Source organism: Portunus trituberculatus, chromosome 42, assembly GCF_017591435.1.
Source record: "Portunus trituberculatus isolate SZX2019 chromosome 42, ASM1759143v1, whole genome shotgun sequence".
Classification (NCBI taxonomy): Eukaryota; Metazoa; Arthropoda; class Malacostraca; order Decapoda; family Portunidae; genus Portunus; species Portunus trituberculatus.
Genome location: NC_059296.1, coordinates 29,111,369 through 29,133,868, shown reverse-complemented (window position 1 = coordinate 29,133,868; position 22,500 = coordinate 29,111,369). Strand labels below are relative to the sequence as shown.

Here is a 22,500-nt window from a genome sequence, read left to right as displayed (position 1 = left end):
TAAAATGTTGGAATGTTCACACCTTTCCGTGACACACACACACACACATACACACTGAATATTGACGTGCCAGAGCGTTCAGGAGTTAGTACAGTACATTCACTACAACTGTGCGTGTTCTCAAAAGTTGCTTCGTGTTGGCTCCATTATTGACAAGTTGTAGTGAAGGTGGATGCTTCTGGAGGGTTTCAAGGAGGTCCGTCGTGGTTCCAGTGATAGTTTGACAGAGATCTTAGCTTCTGTAACGGCGTGTAGTGAAAGTGTTTGTGATTTTATATTTGTGTTTTTTTTTTTCGTGATCTTAGTTATCTTTTGACTGGTGTTTTTGCATTTGTTATAGTTTGTAATGCAAGTGTTTGGGTGTGTAAGATTATTTTTTGTGTGTGTTTTCTTGATTCTAGTGATAGTGTGACAGGTATTTTGCATCGGTTAAATGTCTATAGTGGAAGTTTATTTGCTTTTCTCGTGTTTCTTTTTTTTTTTTTTTCCTTTAGTTTTATTCATGTGACAATTTAACAAGGCTTACACGGTTAACAATATGTGCTGGAAGTTCTTGTGTGTGTGTGTGTGTGTGTGTGTGTGTGTGTGTGTGTGTGTGTGTGTGTGTGTGTGTGTGTGTGTGTGTGTGTGTGTGTGTGTGTGTATGTTACCTAGTTGTATTTACCTAGTAGTTTTACAGGGCCTGGGCTTTATTTATGCTCGTGTGGCCCCGTCTCCAGATCTACACTTACCCAATCTTACTTTTAGTGTGTGTGTGTGTGTGTGTGTGTGTGTGTGTGTGTGTGTGTGTGTGTGTGTGTGTGTGTGTGTGTATAGTTTTCACGGCAAAAGTTTTCTTCGTGACTTCATTGATAGTTCGTTAAAGATTCTATGCCATTAAGGAGCAAGAAATGTGAATATAGGAAACTGATTAATCATATCTGTGGCATTCCAAAAATTCTATACTACGAGAGCAATAAACGTTACAGAATATGGATCTTTCACTCTAACTCCTCCTCCTCTTCCTCCTTCTCCTCCTCCTCCTCACTCTCAACTTCTCTTAACTCCCTGACACCGTTGTATAGCCTCACTCATACCCTCACCGCTCCCCCCACCTCACCCTCCCCATCCACCCGCTCAGACTCACAAATGCTCTCACAGGAAACTTATGGAGGGAGGGGTGGAGGGATGGAGGGAAAGGCGGAGGCACGGAGGGAAAAGGGAAGGGCGCCACTTTTCCGCCACGCTGCTCAGTTTTTCCCGCGAGGTGATCGGGCAGAAGAATCCTTATTGGTTTTTAATGAAATCTTTCCAAGTTTGTTACAAAAGGCACGGACGGTTTCTGGCAAAGGGGGAGAGAGAGAGAGAGAGAGAGAGAGAGAGAGAGAGAGAGAGAGAGAGAGAGAGAGAGAGAGAGAGAGAGAGAGAGAGAGAATTTTTCCTTCGTTATTTCTGTTATGATGATAATTTTAGAAATGATAATAATAATAATAATAATGCTAATGATAATAATGATGATAATAGTAGTAGTAGTAGTAGTAGTAATAGTAGTAGTAGTAGTAATAATAATAGTGATAGTAATAATGATTATAATAATAGTAATAATAACAATATAATAATAATAATAATAATAATAATAATAATAATAATAATAATAATAATCATATGTTGCTAGCTATTCATAACATTTCTCTTCATTTGCCTTCATCTCTAACACATTTCCACTATAGACATCACTCTTTCATGCTGGCTTTTCCACCTCCGCCTGTCTTACGCTTTGCTCTCCCGTCTGACTCTCTTCCTGCGTGTCGTCATCCATGTTAACCTTAAATTGAAACTTCGATGTCGTGTCTATAGCTCTCTTACGTCAGTCGTCTTCTATGCCCCGTGAATGTGTGAGGCGTAGTGTATATTTGAGTATCTATAGTACCAAGACGTGTGGACGAGGTGTTAGAGTGATTTCAAGACATTTATCCCTTTCTTTCGATTGACTCTTTGACCTGCAAGGGGATTGATTGGCAATTAAGAGGGCTTTTTTTTATATTGTTTGTTGCTCTTGGCCAGTTTCCCTTTTTATATAGAAAGATTATGTGAAAGCTAGAGAGAGAAGAGAAGGTTTAGAAACTTGAAAGAAAGGTTATATAAGGAAGGAAAGTAAAGGGTTCTAGAAATACTGTTGAAAGAAGAGAAGATTAAAGAAGGAGGAAGAGAAATGAGTTAAACAATGTCGTTGAATAGGATAAGAAAGACACGATAAACCAAATTCACGAACACAGTAAAGCAATATGGATAACTTTCACTATCATGCATACATCTTTAACTTGATGTGTGTGTGTGTGTGTGTGTGTGTGTGTGTGTGTGTGTGTGTGTGTGTGTGTGTGTGTGTGTAACCAGATGCAGAAACACTTACTTACATACTAGATCGGTAAATAAATAGATTGTATCATATATTAAGTAATCTAGACAAACCAAACACTCCCAACAACAACAACAACAACAACAAAAACAACAACAACAGCAACAACAACAACAGAAAAGAATAGAAAAAAAATGAAAGTTTGAAGCAAAATATTTCACACATAAAGTTAAATTAAGCTCGTGGCTGGAAAGCGAAACCAATTTGGGGCAGGAGGAGCTTTGGGATTCGGAAGCAAAGAGGAAGAGGAGGAAGAGGAGAAGGAGGAGGCAAAGGAAAAGGAGGATTACCAGGGTCCTATTCTCAGCGTGTCCCCGTGTGCTGCCTCCCAAAGCCACCACTGTAATCCCTATAGAGGCAATGCAGGCTGGTACTCTCCTAGCCGACACTGCAGCCTTGTCTCTCTCGCCTGTCCTTCGCTCCTCTACCCTCTGATAAGAAAAGGTGATTTATTTGTCACTTTGTTATAAATTGCCGTATACAAGTGAAATTCTTTATAGCTACAGGCTCCGAAGAAAGCAAAGGTATAGTACGAATGATAAAAATAGATATAATGAGGTTGATCGACAACCTACATTGTAGATGTCAGATTCACCAGCTGACTTAATTTTCAACATTGAAGTCGGTATACTAGGAAATAAATTCTTGTGCTATATCTATTTTACCACAACAACTAATTAGATATTAGGAACAATTTTGGCCACCATTACCCAGCAAAGAGTGTGAACTGAAGGAAAATGCTAAATATAAGGTGGACTTTATCTTAGGTTGGGGACAAATTATAATTTCTTATTTATTTCGTCAAATTCATTGGATTACAGTGTCGCTTGTTATTTTCTACAAGTAAACACCACAAACAGTGAAATAGATTTTAGATAAACATATTTTCCTTACATGACAAACTACACTGTTACTGTACGGAAGAGAAGATCGTTTATAGCACAATAACAAACAACAACGTACAGTCTTCTGCGGGCTGCGTCCTTCTTCCTTGGGAATACAGTCCATCCTTTCACTCCTTGGTTCTTCTTGCGTGATATAGAGCAGGCATATTCACTTGCAGTCGCAGTGAGTCACTCGCAAGCAGCCTTGTTTTTCCCGCCTTTGTTGATGTCAGATCAGATGTGGAGGATTAGACATGTTCTCTGATTTCGGTCAGTCTTTTCGGCCTAGCACGGATTCGGCCTATAATATCCCTTTTTTCTGCAAGTAGTACTGACGCTATACTTTTCGCACCTTTCATGTAAAATCCTTAGCCTTTTTGGAAGCTAGGAAAAAATGTATCAAGTGAGTTATACAGCAAGAGAGTAGAAAAATTGTGAGAATGCTTCCAGGGGCAATGCTAGTCTTTACCTTCTGGTCGCTGTTTTAAAGCATGTACATCAGTACTTCTCACAGATCCTACTAGTATAACAACTTAACTTTGATGTTTTGAATAATCACAGGACAGTGCATCGATGTATATTGCGAGAGGCATTTTAGAAATGTGAGACTCTGGAGAAGGTTTGCTCCCAGACCGAGTCTTGAATTAAAGCAGCTGGCGACCGTATGGCAACTATAGGTTGTCGATCAACTCCATTAAAAGGCATCAGTCACAACGTCCATAACTCATTTCCCTTCCTTATCTTTTAATCTTCTCTTCTCTCAATAGTATTTCCATAACCCTTTACTTTCCTTCCTAATATAACCTTTCTTTCGAGTTCTCACTGCGGCAGACTAACGATTTAACCAGATCATATGTTTTACTGGACAGACCATTGCACTGTACCTACATACTGTGACAACACAATACACTTAACAAAACACGTATACCCAGCACAATACATTTAGCAAAACATACATACACATTACAATACACATAGCCAGTAATTTTTTTTTTATGCATGAGGAAGACTGTCAAGGACAAGAAGAAATAAATATAAAAGGCCCACTTAATTACCAGTCCCCTTACAGGTCAACAGTCAACCGAAAGAAAGGGATAAATATCTTGAAACCTCCTTCTTAACCCCTTCAGTACTGGGACACATTTTTTTTACCTTGTGATTCGTTTACGATTAGACCATTGTATTGACATTATGAAGGGTCTTTGGAGGTTAGAAGATTAATGGCCACAGTCTTTACTATTTTAACCACCCACATGAGTTTCTGAAGCTGTATAAAATCACGAAAATAGTAAGAAAAATGAATACGAAAATTCATCATGGTATTTAAATGGTTAGAAGAAGTCAAGTCGTAGGAAGATGGAGATGCATAATTAGCTATATACAACAGTACATGTGTATCTCTATGAAAACAAATAACACTCAACTCTAGAACCTGAAGCACACACTACACCCATAACAGACAAACAAGGAAAATCACCTACAATCCTAATAGCAGACTAAGACTAACAGAACACGAGTAAAAAGAGGCACATGTATATACAGTTATACTCGCCTACCCTGTGTTTACTCGTTCACCAGAAGCAGGTCTTGGTTTGAGAAGGCTCGTAACAGGGACAAGCATTGCGATTTAAGTAATTACTGGTATAAACCTAGTCACTATTATCACATTCACGCTCTTTGATTTCTAGTAAGGAGTATATTTGGAAGGAGTGGTGTGTGGCAAGAAGACTCCCACAAAACCGAAAGGGAAGCAATACAAGACAATAGTAACGCCAGAAAAGTTGTGGTGTATTCAGAAACGCTTTGCTCTCTCACCACGACTATTTTCCAAGGCCACAGAGATAATTAGCGTGGTTTTCAACAGTGTTTCTCTAGTTAATAATGCAGAAAGTTTATCACCCTGCCTCTAGAACCGTGAAAAACACCTTAAAATCTTATGTAAATTCAAATAAAGGTCTTGAAATAGTGGAGGTGAAGCACAGATAAGTTTAAGAATACGAGCCATAGACGGAACCAACGACAAAGACAAAAGACGGAATTGGAGAGTAGATGAAATGAAGATATTACAACTTTATCTAGGAGTGACGAAGGAAGACAAAATCGGAGAGGAATACGAGTACATCAGAGGTATAACACGTATAGACAAAGCTAGAGGGCAAAACTGAAGTGATGTTAGGTGGTGTGCGCGTCAAGAGGAGAGGCAAGGAGTACGTGGGAAGGAACATGCTGATGAATCTACCTGACAGGAGAAAGAGAGGAAGAACTTAGTGAAAATTTATAACTGTAGCGAAAGAAAATATAGTTGTAATAAGTGTGGCTGAGGAAGGCGCAGAAAGCAGAGGGTGTTGAAGGCTTACCATTTTGGCCACCACTGACAGGAACAGCAGAAAGAAGAAGAATGTGCATGGCTGTTAACCCTCCAGTACTGGGATACATTTTTACCTTGAGATTTGTGTATGATTTAGACCATTTTATTGACATTAGGAAGTGTCTATGAAGGTCAGAAGATTAATGGTCACAGTCTTCACTATTTAAAACCCACCACATAAGTTTCTGAACCTGCATAAAATCACCAAATAGTAAGGAGAATGGTAGTGAAGGGGTTAAAATATGTTCTCACTTCTCACTAGTGTTCTTCCCAGTGATGCAAAGTTCCTAACATCACACGCATCACAAGAATCATGAAAACACGCTCAAAAACTCCATTACCTTCGTGAAAAGCATGTTAAAAACTGGGAGAGATAGAATAATTAAGCGTGAAATGTTTGTTTCTTGGTCACGACTTTTTTGTTCCGTAGTGAGTCGAGTGTTTGTTTCTTGGTTAGTCGAATGTTCGTCTCCTGGTTAGTCATGCGTTGCGTTAGGTTGGGTTAGGTTAGGTTAGGTTAGCCTTCTGGTCGGTCGAGTATTATTTCTCCTGGCCAGTCGAGTGTTTGTCTCATGGCCAGTCGAGTGTTGAGTGATGTTTCCTCCTTGGCCAGTCGAGTGTTGAGTGTTGCTTCCTCTTTGGCCAGTCGAGTGTTGAGTGTTGTTCCTCCTTGGCCAGTCGAGTTTTGAGTGTTGTTTGTTCCTTGGGCAGTCGAGTGTTGAGTGATGTTTCCTCCCGGCCAGTCGAGTGTTGAGTGTTGTTTCATCTTTGGCCAGTCGAGTGCTGAGTGATGTTTCCTCCCTGGCCAGTCGAGTGTTGAGTGTTTGTTCCCTCAGCAGTCGAGTGTTGAGTGTTGTTTCCTCTTTGGCCAGTCGAGTGCTGAGTGATGTTTCCTCTCGGGCCAGTCGAGTGTTGAGTGTTTGTTCCCTCAGCAGTCGAGTGTTGAGTGTTGTTTCCTCTTTGGCCAGTCGAGTGCTGAGTGATGTTTCTTTCTTAGCTAGTTGAGTGTTGAGTGTTGTTTCTCCTTTGCTGGTCGAGTGTCGAGTGTTTTTTTCCTTGGCCAGTCGAGTGTTGTGTTGTTTGTGTTTGATCCAGCGGAGTGAGCTGACCTACACAAGGCAGACTCTAGTGGTGTCCTGTGGTCTGGTCCCCGCGTCACAAGCCGCCTCTCAATGTGTAACACCTTTGCGTGTGTGCGTGTGCGTAAAGCCAGCGTGCGCATGTGCGTGGCGGCACATTCCAGCGGCGTGAACCCTTTCATTACACTCTATCCATCTTGCTCACCCTCAGGCCCTCCTCCCGCCTGCCTCTCACCTCCCCTTCCCGCCCGCCTCCCCTTCCCGCCCGCCTCGCCCGCCTCAGCTCAGCGCGCCCCGTGACGAAACAAGGTAGTGTTCTTAAGTGCCTTGTTTTCTCGCCGGGACTGTTGTTAAAGGCCGCTGAAATGATTAGTTAGGTTTTCATAATGTTTTCTCCTGTTAGTGATGCAGAGTTTTTGTTTGAACTATTACTGGAAGCAATAAAACACTTGAAATCCCAGTAACTTTCCCGCACAGCTCGTCAGCAGTGAAGAAACGCTGAAGTGTTAATTAGATTAGCTATTCTCGAATTTCCGTGGTGACTTGATGTATTCATTATATCATCTAGCCAGGTTGCCTTGTGTTGGATACTTACTTTTATTTGTTTGTGACCTTTCTTCGTCTTTCCTTGTAAAGTTTTAGTTACCCTTTAAAAAGTAAATCGTTCCGTGTACTGTGAAGCTCAAAGAGAACAGAAAATGTAAACGTTTTATGAATAACTTTGATAGATTTAGGAGAACCTCTATTTTTTTTATTTTTTAGTCAGGTGCTTAGACTACTTTTGATATACTGTAGTGAAACTTATTTAGAAGTGATACATCAACAATAAATATAATAGAGTAAAGAAAAAACCCATCTGCACCCCTTAGTTATTAGCTCATAGACCTCTGAAATACTCTTCATTAGAACTTGACGCTGTTAAAACCATCTCGTGTATTATCGTTATGTTTTGTAGGTCAGTTTGATGGTATGAGGCAGGGAGGTTAGTAGCGACACAGGAACGACGGCCAGTAGGTGACGCAATGCTACGCTACAACACAACCGTTCAGTCTGTTGAGTCTCCAAAATAGACAAGTATAAAGGATGTAACAAGAAGAGGAGTTTATAAATATTATTAACGTAAGTGGAATGAATTTATTAATCATTTGGTACAAGTAAATAAACTCCTCCTCCTCCTCCTCCTCCTCCTCCTCCTCCTCCTTCCTTCTTCTTCTTCTTCTTCTTCTTCTCCTTCTCCTTCTCCTCCTCCTCCTCCTCCTCCTCCTCCTCCTCCTCCTCCTCCTCTCTTCCTCTTCCTCTTCCTCCTCCTTTTCCTCCTTCTCCTCCTCCTCCTCCTCCTCCTCCTCCTCCTCCTCCTCCTCCTCCTCCTCCTCCTCCTCCTCCTCCTCCTCCTCCTCCTCCTCCTCCTCCTCCTCCATTTCCTCCTCCTCCTCCTCCTCCTCCTCTTCTTCCTCCTCTTACCTCCAGTTAAAACAGTACACACACTTTAAACTTCATTCAATATCGACACACAAGTTAATGAGAGAATAACAATGCCAGTTTTCTTTCACTTGTTGGTTGACTCATGATTCTCGCTTGCCTAAATAATTCTTTCTGTAGTGACATCAGTCTATATGAACGTGCAATTTCCCTACATATTTACCGCCATACACCTTGTGGCCACTGCAAGAATCCTAACAGAGAGTACAGTCTTGTTTGTATGAGAGTGAAGTGTCATATTTTCACCCATACTTCATCATTTACTCTTCATATTCTTCCCTTCCTTCAATCTATTCCTACACCACTTCCATTTCCACTCAAAAACAGCATATTATTCACACCGGTAAATTAAATAGATAGATAGATAGATAGATAGATAGATAGGTAGGTAGGTAGATGAATAAATAGATGAATAAACAGAAAGATGCAAGATGGATAGACAGACTTATCGACCCACCCACCCATCCACCACCCATCACCGACTGACCACCAGCCAGCCAGCCAGATAGACACACACACACAGACAGGCAGACAGATTCCCTTACTCTCCATCCCTTCACCTATTCTCTAACCACGGTTGCTGACCTTTTCTCATCCACTTGCTTCCCTTCTCCACCCCTTCCTTCCTCCCTTCATTCTGGTTCTCTAGCTCCTTTGCCTTCCCCCGCCCGTCCCTCCCCTGCTTATCCCTAACAACGGGACTTTCAACAAGGAGACAGCCAGACAGATACAACTTACTAGCCAGCCGCCACACACTATGACCACCAGGTGTTGCTAAGACCCGAGTTCTAGAGAATTTATCCCCTTCAGTACCATGACGCGTTTTCATATTTATTCTGCTTACTATTTGGTGATTTTTTACAGCTTCTGATACTTCTGTGAGGGATTTAGATTGGTGAAGACTCTGGCCATTAATCTTCTGACCTCCATAGACTTTTCCTACTCTAAATAAAATCGTCCATTCAGAACCAAAACTCATGGTAAAAAATGCGTGTTTGAATCAGAACAAAGGAGGATTTTTAGAAAGATACTAGGAACGAGGATTATTTCATGTGATAGGATATTGTAGTTATTTTTGTTTTACATTTCGCATGCCCGTATTATTAAACGCCTTGCTGTCTCACCATGACAATTTTTCAAGTCCCCAGAAACGACTGGCCGGGTTTTCAAGACAGTTTCTCCTTAAGGTAAACTAGAAATCTTGCTAATTCATCACCAGAACCATAGAAATTCCCTTAAGAACACGAATATCTTTAACTGGAGCCTTTGGAAAGTAGTGATGGTGAAAGAGCAAAGTGTTTTAGAATATTAGCCATAGAGAGGCGTACGTTAAGAAGAGGTTCTGTTACAGGTCTTTAAGTAATACAAGGAGTGTAACAAGAGTGACATACACAAAATCCTCAGAGTCAGTAACCAGGATAGGATAAGAAGTCGTGGCTTCTAGTTTGATTAAGTATTATTAAAAAAAAGACAGGAAGGAATTGTTTTGAAATAGACAGGTACATTAATGGAATAGATATAGAGATCGGATGTTTAGCGAGGTATAAAATAACATTACACAGATTTCTTGAAGAGGATGGAACGTCTGCATGTTTCTCGATGGGACTCCTTCGTGAAGGGCTGTTGTTTCTTTTACCTTATTCATTAATGTTCTTGTGCTCCTTAACATGTGCTTTCCTTTTACCGTTTTCATAGGCCACAGAAATAATGAGTTGGATTTTCACCTTTTTCATACTTGTTTTCCGATGTTATCGGCAAACTACCACTAGAAAGTACTCTTGAGAATTACATTCACTTCCTGAAAATCTCTTAATTTGTAAATACCAGCGCACACTGCCAAGGCATTCAGAAGAGTGTTACAGACACAATGAAACTTCTTCTTTTTGTATATAATGTTTGAATGGGAAAAGAGAAGTTCTAATGACAATATCCTGACACTTTCAAAGAGGAACTTTTGAAACCACCACTCGATTTCGGATATTCTTTTTGGAGATCTCTATTTAAACTGGCGTCTTCAGTAGCACTATTCACTATTATTTCTCTCGCCATCTTTTTGCTGCCGTGGGACAGAACCCTTCCTACTTACAAAGAAAATAGATAAAAACAAAACGTCCTCATATTAGCGGCCTGCGGTTAAGGCGCCAATTTACTGCGTCATTAAGAGGGTGTTTTTCAGAGCCTTCATAGCTCAGTGGCTAGAGCGCTGGTCTAGTAAACCAGAGGCCGGGAGTTCGATCCTCCCTGAAGGCATAGAGATAACGCGGCAGTGTGGTCCGCGGCAGGAGTTGTCTCAGTGTCCCTGAATCTCTCCTTTTCTTTTTAAACAGAAGAGAAAATTTTGTCTATCATTTATCCGCGTGTTAGCTTAGTCATGCATGAAACACTTGTATGGACTCAGCACATGTATCGACAACCCACACCGTGACATTAAGACGGTGTGTGTGTGTGTGTGTGTGTGTGTGTTTACACCCGTGTGCATTTACATAATCGTTCTTACGTAAGTGTGTTTTTTATGTAATCAAGTTATCTTCGTGAAAGACGTATTTGTATTCTTTCGTACTTTGTTACTGCTCTTCTATGTATCTGTCTATCTATTTATCTATTTGTCTCTATCTATTTATCTATTTATTTATCTATCTCTATTTATCTATCTATCTATCTATCTATCTATACATCTTTTTATCTATCAATCAATCTATTTATTTATCTATCTTTTTATCTATCTACCTATCTATCTATCTATCTACTTATCTGTCTATCTATCAATTTATCTATATGTCTATATATCTCTATATATTTTTCTTTCTCGCTGTCTTTTATTCTTTCTTTCTTTCCTTTCTTTTTCTTTCTGTCCACCTTTCTTTCATTGCATGTGTCTGTTTGTCTACCTGTCTTCAAGACTACAACCATTCCTAACACACGCGTTCTCTCCCAGACAGAATTTTCCTGTTATACGTACCGATAATGTTATATAATGCTCCGGAATCTCTGACCTTTATCAAGACTCGCTTTACCCTTCTTTTTTTTTTTTTTTTTTTCTTTTTTTCCCATGAGAGAGTCGAGGTCATGAAGGCGAATTTCTGCATCGTTTTTGCAGTCAACCACCTCTTGCGGCGCCGTCTCAGAGTTCTTTTCCTCTTACTGTTTTTATGAGGTGTATTTGATTTAAACCTTCATTGACAATATGGTACTTTGGTCCGTATTCAGAAACGCTTTGCTGTCTCACCACGACTATTTTCCTTTTAATAATGTATAAGTCCTATCAGTCTGCCTCTAGAACCGAAAGAACACCTTAAAAAGTCGTGTAAACTTAATTAATTCGTAAACACCTTTGTTATATATATTCATGTGTTTATTCGCAACTTATGAACAAAATTCCTAAAGGTTTCATTTAACTCTTCCTACCTTCATAATTGCAAGACTTTTAATGACCTCTATCAGACGTAATTTTAACTCTAAACTACTGGACTTGTGACATTTGGAGTTTTGCATACATTCTGAGTAGAACTATTTTGCTTTTACTACGTGTCCCTTCAGTGTATATTTTCAACCTCTCGGCTGCCTTTTGCATTGATAAACCGTTAATCATTATAGAGTAGAGGTGAAGCTCAGAAGTGTTTGAGAATACGAGACTTTCTACTTCGCTTCATTAACCATCACAAGGTTTTACTTAGCAGTGATGCAACTACAGGCAATTTACTTTTTAACCCCTTCAATACAGACACATTTTTACCTTGATTTTTGGGGTATGATTAAACGGTTTTATTTGCATTAGAAAGAATCTATGGAAGTCAGAAGATTAATGGTCACAATCTTCACCATTTTAATCCCCCACATAAGTTTCTGAAGCTGTATAAAATCCCCAAATAGTAACCAGAATGAATATGAAAATGCCTCATGGAACTGAAGGGATTAAAAGAGTGATATAAAGCAAATTTCTATAGGTCAGTAATCAAGATAGGATGAGAAGTAAGTGGTTTGGTTTAGACTTAGGTAAAAGATACAGGAAGAAATTGTGATGGAGTGGTAGATGATTGCAATAGACTCAGTAATCAGGTTGCCAGTGTTGCCTCAGTAGGGAGCTTAGAAATAATATAAAAAATATAGGTCTATGTTTAATACAGGGAGTGCCGTGTATAGGCCTAATGGTTTAATGTAGTTTCCTATATAGTAGTTTTTTTCTGTGTTTATTTTTTTAATACTAGTTTACGCCTTGTATCGTCACCGTCATCTCAAATTATATTTTTAACCCCTTCACTACCAAGACACGTTCTCATATCCATTCTGCTAACTATCTGGTGATTTTACACAGCTTCAGAAACTTATGTAGGGATTAAAATAGTGAAGACTCTGACTGTTAATCATCTGAGCTCCATAAACCTTTCCTAATGCAAATAAAATCATCTAATCACACCCAAAACTCATGGTAAAAATGCTTCCCAGTACTGAAGGGGCTAACGTGCACCAGACAGTTGTATCAAGGGTAGGGAGAGGTGACAGCAGTGACGGGATCGAAGGTGGTACTCTGTGGGTGTTCAGGCTTGGCACGTGTGGTAAGTAGGTCTGTTTGTGAGCGAAGTTAGAGAGATGAGGCAGAGAAGAGCGTATGTGTGATGGAAGTGAATCTACCAGACAGAAGAAAGAGAAGAAGAGGAGGAGGAGGAGGAGGAGGAGGAGGAGGAGGAGGAGGAGGAAACAGAAAAAAAAGTGGAAGAGGAAACAGAAATAAAAAAGAGGAGGAGAAGGAATACGAAAAATAAGAATAAGAATGAGAAAGAGAAAAAGAAGCAATACTTATGAACGAAAAATACAAGAAAAGCATTTATAACATCCAAAAAGATGTAATTGTTTCATCTAAAGCTTAAGAAGATGCAGGTTCTTAAATTTGGTGTAGTTCCCCATGAATACTATAAGGAATGGTTGTCAAAGAAAATTAAGCTTTTGATGGGTAACTTTTCTAAAATAACCAGTATTATGTAAGCATTGTTAAGATGGGTTTAAAAGACGTTTATTTTTTTTTTGCCTAAGTTAAAAATGCATTCATAGTTGATTATTATTTCTACCCCTGTTAAAAGTTGAGACTTATGAAAAATGTTTTGCTATTTTGTTAATTAATCTATTTGTTTGGATAATTTAGTTTTATTTTTTTTTTTAAGATTCGTCTGCCGTGAATATTGTCTCTCTCTCTCTCTCTCTCTCTCTCTCTCTCTCTCTCTCTCTCTCTCTCTCTCTCTCAAGTTAACCAATGACATTAATATATGTAATGTTCTCTAATGTCTGTTCAATGCCACAATAACTGCAACAACACAATCGAAACTTTCATGACTGGACGGAAGGCTCACACCCACACATAACTATCGTCAAAGTAAGATCAAGAGGTCTGTCTGGAGGCGATCCTGATGCCGGAGTGAGAAATAAACTTGATCTTTAAGTCGTATTGTCTGTGCTCCCGTTAATATGTACCTGAACTTGACTGGTAGAAGGTCCAGACAAACCTGATTCAGTCCCTATTCTCTTTAGTTGCCTTTAACAGCCATGAATATGCTCAGCAAGAGGGAAACCTTGTCTATCAATCACATCACCTTACAGAAGCACCAGACGGACGTAACTCAGCCCTTATCGTTATAGCAACTAGAAGTGTATATGGTATGAAATGAGTCTTGATTGGCAGGTTAGAAGTTAGAACGGCTCTTGATCCTTCGCACACGTGGTTCTTGGTCATGCTAACAGATCTAGACTTGCTTTCCGAACACTTCAGACAAAAAAGACCTGCCCTGTGGTCTTTTTAACATCTATTAACAAACCAGGTAAGACATAATTTTGAATGAAACGTAATATGTCTACCATTTAGTTTCTGGTCTTCTTAATAGTCATGAAACTGAAGTTCTAGAGGGCCCAGGCATTCTAGTCAGCTCCTGGCCTATCCAACAACCAAAAGCGTGCCTGGTAAGAATGAGGGACAGTTCCTTAGTCTGAGAAAACAGATTTTTTGATCCCCAGATGTAACAAATTCTTAATCCATCAGCTTTTCTCCAGACAACAATCCATTAGACGCTCTTGTAATCCTTTCCCTGTTCTGTAAAAAATAAACTTAAAGAGTGTTCCTGTTTGGTTGTATATAAATGCTTGATGGAGGATTGAGGGACTGACTGGCTCAGAATGGCAAGAGAGAAGCTGCTTGTGTGTCTTTGTAAGAGACACAACAGACTTAGAGATTGGTTATGTTGAACACTCTATGAATGCAATGGAATGTGTGACTGAATCTGGATGGCAAGGATGGAGCAGCTTTTTGTAGTTTAGCTTGGCAGGTTCAAGGTAATAGCACGGTAGATGTCCAAGGCAGCTTCAGGATCAGGGCAGCCTGGAGACAGTTAGGGACACGTACACAACACAAGGCCAGACAGACCTTTCTTGTTACTACTCGCTGAGGAAACCAAGAATGAACGTTTGTCACTGTGTTGCTGAGGAATTAATGTGTCACTTGGACTTGGTACATCTCGGCTTGAGCCAATATGAATTGAATTAAGTTAGATTTAATTAGGAGAAAAAAAATGCATCTCTCAAGTCTGTGGTAGTAGTAGTAGTAGTAGTAGTAGGAGGAGGAGGAGGAGGAGGAGGAGGAGGAGGAGGAGGAGGAGAAGTAATAGTAGTAGTGGTAGTAGCATTAGTAGTAGTAGTAGTAGTAGTAGTAGTAGTAGTAGTAGTAGTAGTAGTAGCAGTAGCAGTAGTACTAGTAGTAGTAAGTAGTGGTAGTAGTAGTAACAGTTAGGAGTATTAGTAGTAGTAGCAGCAGCAGCAGTAGCAGCAGGAGGAATGATAGTTTTAATACAAGTGATGGTGGTGATGGTGGTGGTGGTGGTGGTGGTGGTGGTGGTGGTGGTGGTAGCATTACGTGTATGCATAAGAAAAAAAAGCATCCTTACTATGATGAAAACCAATAAATAAGGAAACAAAAATAAATAGATAGATAAATAAATAAATCCAGTCGATTACCGTCACGTGCATCACAACCTCTCAGTCACCCACACAATCAGCCAGCCACAAAATCAGTCATCCAGGTAACCAATCAGTCAACAACTAATCATAGACCCAATCAGCCAGTCATCCACCTATTGAGTCAACCATCCAGACACCCAGTCATTAAGTCATTAACCCTTTCAGTACCATGACGCGTTTCCATATTCATTCTGCTTCCTATTTGGTCATTTTATACTGCTTCAGAAACTCATGTTGGGGATTAATATAATGAAAACTCTTGCCATTAATCTCCTGACCTCGGTATACTCTTCCTAATGTAAATAAAATGGGCTTATCGTACACAAATGAAGGTAAAAATGTGACCCAGTATTGAAGGGATTAATAACACTCATATAAACACCACCACACATTAGCATTTCGGTAACGCACCACTGTAGCACACCGTAACAATGGAACTCTGGCGACATTTCCTATACAGTATATACCACTGCAGCTACAATCACTACAGCTCTCATCACGCTGGGCTGGCTGGCACGGCACTGCTATAACACTGGCCTGGGTATTTCCGTCCTGGGAGATGAGGCGTCCACAGCAAGATAACATACGTGTGCAGTGGAGCGGGACCTGATGTAGAGCAGTGCCGGCCAAACGTGACAGTCTGTAGTCCTTGTCAATCGGTGGAAATGGCAGTGGTTGTCAGTTTTGTCATTAGAAGCAGATTGTTGTCCCTTTGAGTTGGTGGTGATGGCATTGGTCATCGGTTGTCATCGCTTCATTGAAAATATATTAAGTTGTATACATAATTTGGTTGTAGCGCCAATATCAGTGTTAGTCTTGTCATTGGAAGCAAATTATTAACCTAGTATGTCCCTTTGACTTGGTGGAGATAGGAATGGTTGTCTTTTTTCCTTCATTACAAGTAGATTTTCAAGTAGAGATTTGTAAAACGTGAGTCTTTTCTCTTCCAATATGTTTAGATGGCAGCACTTGTTATTCTTGTCACTGGAAGCAGATTATTAACATTCGAGTATGTATGTAAAACTTATCAAATGTTTTAAGCAGATTATCAACTTATATATAAAACTTCACTTATCCTCGAATACCTGTCAGCATGTGCAGATTTCAGTTATTCTCATGTCTGGAGGCAAACAGTCAACTTAAATGTAAAACTTGACTTAACTTGACTCTCAGTTAGTTGATATGTCAGTTCTTATCAGTCTTGTTAGTGGAAACAGATTATTATTAGCTTTCCATACATAACGTGACAGGTTGTATCTCTTTCAATAGGTGTTGTAGTCAGTGGTTGTCATTCTTGTCATGGAAGGCACATTGTTACTTTATACTGCATATATGACGATTTAGCTCTAGTTTATTTTCACTCGCCAGAAATATTTTAAACTCTTATTGTCACTGAAATGCAGATTAACAACTTCGGCTATATCATTTGACTTAGCCACTGGTCTTTTATTCTATTCTTTCTTCTCAAGAAACACAGGAAAGATTATTCTATTTCCTATGAGGGTTTTTTTTTTCCTCACTGAAGATGCAGGAGCCTTATCATTCTATATTAGAAATCACGAAGATATTCTTGAAACACATCGGTAACTTCCTATAGGACTTGTAAGAATTAGCTAGGCCTATACTTTCCAAAGGCCACAGGGATGATCCATCGAGTTCTATCAGCGCTGTCTCCATTTGTGGTACGAAACATGTGTTAAACTGTTAATAAATCGCGAAAACATCTTTGATACGCCAGTAACTTCCACTAGAGCCTGTTAGAAGGGGGTCTGGGTATCGCGTAGAAACATTTCAGAAGAACGCACAGAGGCAGAAGTCACCGTACGGGTAATTCACATCCACCACAGCCAGGCAGTAGATGCACGAAACGGGCGGGCGAATTGGTCAGGTCATACATAATCCAGGTACAGGACACCTTGCTGTAAACGTGGCGGCGTGCGCTTCTCCCTCATCCTCTGTTTTGGCGCCAGCTGGAGTCCACACTCCCTCCCTGCCCCCGCGAAATCCCCCGACCCCCGGTCTACTGCTCAGTGGCACTCGTCAGGGCGGCTTCTCCGTCACGTCTCGTGCTGGTGAGTAAAAAGCTTCGTTTTTTTCCAGGATGTAAGAGAACTTGTGTGTCTGTGTTGAGGATATCGACGCCTGAGGGTCTAGTGATGCCATTGAGTAGGTGTGGGCGCGGTGAAGGGCGTGGTGTGGGCGTGAGGGTGATAGAAAGTGCCGGTGTGTCGCGGCCGGCCCTGCCACATGTGCTCCCTTGCATTGATCGACCGGTGCGAGCCGCGTGCTGCTGCTGCTGCTGCTGCCTCACCTCTGTCTCTCCCTCTCCCAGCCTCTCCCTCACCACGCCTCTCACGCCTTTCTCTCACTCCATGTCTCTTATCTTGACTCCAGTATCTTGATTTTGCTGGGACGTGATTATCAGTGTAGTCACAGCACCACGTGTGGGGACTGGTTGTGTAGGGACAGGCGAGCTACCCATAGACTTGATAATCCTTCATCTCGCTGCTCATGTTGAGACTTGCGGTCATGTATGTGTGTATGTGTGTGCATGTACAGTGAATGTTTCAAGGGAGTGAGATGTGCATGTGGCGGCAGGGACGGTGAGGTGAGAAGCCCGAGCGGAGGTCGTTACACCCCGCCACCCTCCCTGCTGGTTGCCGGAAGTACAAATATGTGCTTCTTAGACTTCTAGAAGAAAAAGATTCCTTCTGTGGTTTCATCTGCCATGAACACAAGGTCTCGGCCGAACACTCACCTTGCTCTCTGGCGACTTATTTCCTTTATTAGTCAAGAAGTACTCAAAAATCGAAGAATAGGATGTGTGTGTGTGTGTGTGTGTGTGTGTGTGTGTGTGTGTGTGTGTGTGTGATGCGTGCCTTGTACATGTGTGCGCGTGTATGTATGTACCCGTATATCGTCTGGCCGTGACGTAGGCGGTGGCGGGGCGATGACGCAACACACACCTCGGCTTCACTTTGCTCGCGTCTAGCTAGCAGTGGCGAGGCTCAACCGGGCGGCGACCATACCTGACGAAGATTAGACCTACTAACCTGCCATATACCTGACACCCACGCCCCTACACCTCTTGGAACTCACCTGCACGGCCCTTGAGGTGAGGGTGAGGACATTATGTGGTGTGAGTGATGGAGGGTAGGCGGAGTGAGCATCAGTGAACGACAGGAAGCGCTTATCTCTCGTTGAAGTCGTCCGTTGGCTTCCACTGATAAAAAAAAAAAAAAACCGTGATTTGAAGGTCTGGCTGTGGTGCGCTTTTCTCTGTGGCTGCCAGTGGTGATATATGAATATATGTTTGGGCTATTAAGGGCACTGTTTAATGTTCCTGTGTGTTAAGCGGTGAATTTCTTGCTATTTTGTGTCATGGAGGGAGATCAAGGAAAGAAATAAGGGAGGAAAGTACGTGGTGATGTTGTTTTCTTTCTTCTCCTTTGTTCATCTTTCAAGGAGTTAGGGTAAAATGGGAGGAAAAAGTGTGTGACGCTGTTAGTTTTCCTTTTTTCTGTTTACCCTTTTTATTCACGTGTCAAAGAAGCAGTTTAAGAGAAAATTAGGAAAAAAGTATGTGTCGCTGTGTTTTATTTCTTTTCTCTTATGTATCAAAGAGGAGAGTCGAAAAAAAAAAAAACTTGGGAGGAAAAAGCCAAGACAATTTGCCGCTTTCGAAAAAGTTATGAAGTTTGTGTAGTTTAGCGTGTAGCGTGAGATGGAGAGTCTTATTCTGAATCACGTTTGCGCTACAACCCTCAAAATGCTATAGGTGAAGACACACAGACCATTAACAGAGCTTTTAACGATTCTAGTGACATATTAACAAGATATCTACATTATTAACACGAGAGAAAAGAAAAGCACTCGTGATAACCTGACAAATCACTCCTAGCCTTTGAAAATAGTCGTGGCGAGAGGGCAAAGCATTTTACAATACGAGCCACACTATACAGGTCATCTAGGGTGCGTGACTGGCGTGTAGCTTATGATAGACTTGAAGGCGTCTTGGGTGCATGACTGTCTGTCCGGCTACCAGGAGCGTTTGATACAGGCACTACATGGTTGTCTGCAGATAGAAGCACTGTATTGAATCATGTGTGTTAAGGCGTGTTAGGCGCAGTATTTGTGGCATCTGCATGTTTGAGGCGATGTTTTCTAAGGTGATTTGTATTGGTACGTGTGAATAATAGGAAGAAATACAGAAGGTTAGGTTAGATTAGGTTAGTATGTAGTGTTTTAGTTTGTGTTAGCCCACTTTCTATCGGTTGGGTGTGTTTGATATATGAATAATACATTATAAAGAAGTGAGGTGTATTCGAGTGTAAAGTAAAGTAGTAAAGTAAATTTATATCCATTATTTACATTACAAACATATGAAGACACAATAAACATATAGCTTGGCACAGTCTGTAGAGTAGTAAACCCATAAGACATACAGATTTTAGGAAATTAAATTAAATAAGTGTGTGTGTGTGTGTGTGTGTGTGTGTGTGTGTGTGTGTGTGTGATAAGTTCTAAGGTGAGGTGCATAAGTAGTGTGTGTGTGAGCTGCAGATCTTAGACAGGGTGAGGTGTGTTGGAAATGCGCACTGGCTGATGTGTAATTCACTGTTTGATCTGCTGCAGTCTCTGACGAGACAGCCAGACGTTACCCTGCGGAACGAGCTCAGAGCTCATTATTTCCGATCTTCGGATAGGCCTGAGACCAGGCACACACCACACACCGGGACAACAAGGTCACAACTCCTCGATTTACATCCCGTACCTACTCACTGCTAGGTGAACAGGGGCTACACGTGAAAGGAGACACACCCAAATATCTCGAACCCCGGTCATCTGGCTTGTGAAGCCAGCGCTCTAACCACTGAGCAACCGGGCCGTGTGTGTGTGTGTGTGTGTGTGTGTGTGTGTGTGTGTGTGTGTGTGTGTGTGTGTGTGTGTGTGTGTGTGTGAAGTTCTAAGGTGAGGTGCATAAGTAGTGTGTGTGTGAGCTGCAGATCTTGGACAGGGTGAGGTGTGTTGGAAATGCGCACTGGCTGATGTGTGTGTGTGTGTGTGTGTGTGTGTGTGTGTGTGTGTGTGATACGTTCTAAGGTGAGGTGCATTAGTAGTGTGTGTGTGAGCTGCAGATCTTGGACAGGGTGAGGTGTGTTGGAAATGCGCACTGGCTGACTCATCCTGGGAACGGTGAAGTGTGTTGGAAAATTGTACTGGTGTCATGCTTTGTTTATTCATTTATCTGTTTGTTTAATTGTTCACGAAAGGGAAATGCTAGCCAAGGACGACACACCTGGTAAAAAGCAGAAAAGAAAATGGTCACCACTTACTAAAGGTGCCAATCTTTAATAGAGCGAGTTGTATTTTATTTCATATTTTTTATGTATCTCTCTATCCATCTATTTATCTATCTGTCTATTCTTCTGTTTATCTACCTAACTGTCTATCTATCTATCTATCTATCTATCTATCTATCTATTTTATGTAAGAAAAGGTCTTGCTAAAGGGTAACTAAAGTAATGAAAAAAAGACTCACTGAAAATGCCAGTCTCTAACGAAAAGCATAAATGAATGACTCAAACAATAAGTCCTGAAAAGCAAGTCTAAAATTACAGTATATGGACCGTCTTGGTGTCGTGGGAAGCTCAGCACTGTCTGGACTCTGAAATACTGCAGAAAAAACATAAAAATTCACGGGAATGTCGCCTGACCAGAGGAGCTCGAATACCTGGCGTGCCTGTATACTCACTGACTTGCATACGTGACATCTGCACTTGATTGAGTGCTGAGTATTGACCGAGATCGAGAATATTAGACAAGTTATTTGGATGGGATTGACAGGTGAATGTAGGAAGGTATGCTTATACGTGACGCCTGTGCTTGATTGAGTTCCAGTTCAGTATTGACCGAGATCGAGAATAAGAGACTAATTTACGGATATATAGGGTTGATAGATGAATGTAGGAAAGTGTGTTTACGTGACGCCTGTGCTTGAATGAGATCTAATTCAATATTGACTGAGATAGAGAGTAAGAGACTGACTTGCGGATAGGATTGATGAGAGAGTTTTAGCAGTGTGTGTTATGCAGGGATTGTCACGTGCAGGGCTGGTGGATTCTTGCAGCTTCTCTTATTTAATGTTCCTATGAGTGTCTTGCAGTGACTTGGGTTATTAAGAGTTACGTTCAGTACAGTCACTAGTTACCAATAAGATGTTTTGCTTTCTTCTTCAGCCCAAAGTTTACTGATTTATGTCTTATTGAATTTAAACTCGGGGATTTTTAAGTATTGTTAAACGTTTCATCGACTTTCTTTCTTTCTTTTTTTTTTTTTTTTTTTTTTTTTTACATTCTGTCTCTACTGAAATATTGAACTTTAAGAGCATTTTCATGATTCTAGTGATATCTTAACATAAAGTTTGCATCACCATTAAGAAAGACACCCATGCGATTATTTCTAACCCCTTCAATACTGGGACATATTTTTTACTTTGAGATTCGTGCAATTTTACCCCATTTTATTGACATTAGGAAGGATTTATGGAGGTCAGAAGATTAGTGGCCACAGTCTTCACCATTTTAATCCCCCACATGAGTATCTGAAGCTGTATAAAATCACTAAATAGTAACCAGAATGAATAGGAGAACGCGTCATGGTATTGAAGGTGTTAATGGTCTCCGTAACATTTGAAGATAACCATGATGAGGGAATAAAGTTTTGAATAAGGGTACGAGTCTTTTGCAGATCACAAGATACGCGATAAATGGATTCTTGTACCGCATTCTTTATCTCTTGCATTCAGCCCTGTCTTTGGCGCTGAGTAGGGTATAGTGAATATTATTATGGTTTCTAGGGGGAGTTCTTATGACAATATAACAAGAATTCTGTATCATCAGGAGGAAAACACCTATAAGACTACGTGTGATCATCTCTTTGACCCATGGAAATAATGTTGTGAAAATAAAGTATTGAAGAATGCGAACAAGCAGCAACAAAAGTGTGAGAAGGGGAAGAATATAAATGAAAAAACAAGAATGAGAATTATAAGATAGCAAGACATAAAATTGAGGAAAAAAAGCATTAAACATTGGGGAAATGAAGCCCAAAAACACGGTGGTATACCTTAAGATCTAAACACAGTAGTACCTTGAGACTTACCTATAGCTATTAATCAACTCTTACACTACTGCTATAGTCACACTTTCCCCTCTAAAACCCTTAAATCTGAGACACATTACTCTTGTGTTAACCTTTCGTGATTATTCCTACAGTGTAAAAAGACGAAGTTAGTTT

At 40.6% G+C, this 22,500-nt stretch overlaps 1 protein-coding gene and 1 non-coding gene across 3 annotated transcripts in view; both read left to right on the top strand.

Moving 5' to 3' along the window:
• Window positions 1–10,382: 10,382 nt before the first annotated feature.
• Trnat-agu lies at window positions 10,383–10,455 on the top strand. The gene has a single exon. It is a non-coding gene; the product is annotated as a tRNA-Thr (tRNA).
• Window positions 10,456–17,163: 6,708 nt separating this feature from the next.
• LOC123517678 (sodium-dependent phosphate transporter 1-B-like) overlaps window positions 17,164–22,500 on the top strand; it is a 177,565-nt gene continuing 172,228 nt past the window's right edge. Inside the window, exon 1 of one of the 2 annotated variants that reach the window (XM_045278013.1) lies at window positions 17,164–17,273. The gene's annotated coding sequence lies outside the window, so the exon portion shown is untranslated. Of the gene's footprint in view, window positions 17,274–18,186; window positions 18,317–22,500 lie in introns of those variants that run through there. The other variant, XM_045278011.1, reaches the window with a different exon arrangement.